The sequence below is a fragment of the Triticum dicoccoides genome, unplaced genomic scaffold (assembly GCF_002162155.2).
Source record: "Triticum dicoccoides isolate Atlit2015 ecotype Zavitan unplaced genomic scaffold, WEW_v2.0 scaffold26862, whole genome shotgun sequence".
Lineage (NCBI taxonomy): Eukaryota > Viridiplantae > Streptophyta > Magnoliopsida > Poales > Poaceae > Triticum > Triticum dicoccoides.
In genome coordinates, this window is record NW_021258770.1 from 44,919 (window position 1) to 45,618 (window position 700).

At 47.4% G+C, this 700-nt stretch overlaps 1 pseudogene; it reads right to left on the reverse strand.

Moving 5' to 3' along the window:
- Positions 1 to 372: 372 nt before the first annotated feature.
- Positions 373 to 486, reverse strand: LOC119345692 (annotated as a pseudogene).
- Between the last annotated feature and the right edge of the window lie 214 nt (positions 487 to 700).

Here is a 700-nt window from a genome sequence, read left to right on the forward strand (position 1 = left end):
AAGCACGCTTAACTTCAAAGTTTTGATGGGATCCGATGCTTTAGTACTGGTATGATCGCATCCGACATGTTACCCCGGTCTTCCTCCCTTATGCTTGCCCCTCCCAGCTCTACTAGAAAGACGATTGTACTTTGCTTTGCCCACCGCTACACGCGTGAATAATGACCAACGAGCTAAAACTTACCGTAAACGTGCAAAATAATAAAACATGGTAAATATATGTCGCGGCCGTGAGTTTTCTTTTGCACGCCGCGCAAAAAAAATTAAAAAGGGAATGCAACACGAGGACTGCCCAGGAGGTCACCCATCCTAGTACTACTCTCGCCCAAGCACGCTTAACTTCGGAGGTCACCCATCCTAGTACTACTCTCGCCCAAGCACGCTTAACTTCGGAGGTCACCCATCCTAGTACTACTCTCGCCCAAGCACGCTTAACTTCGGAGTTCTGATGGGATCCAGTGCTTTAGTGCTGGTATAATCGCATCCGACATGTTACCCCCGTCTTCGTTCCTTATGCTTGCCCCTCCCAGCTCCACTACAAAGACGATTGTACTTTGCTTGCCCGCCGCTACACGCGCGAATAATGACCAACGAGCTAAAACTTACCGCAAACGTGCAAAATAATAAAACGGGGTAAATATATGTCGTGGCCGTTAGTTTTTTTTTGCACGCCGCGCAAAAAAAATTAAAAAGGGAATGC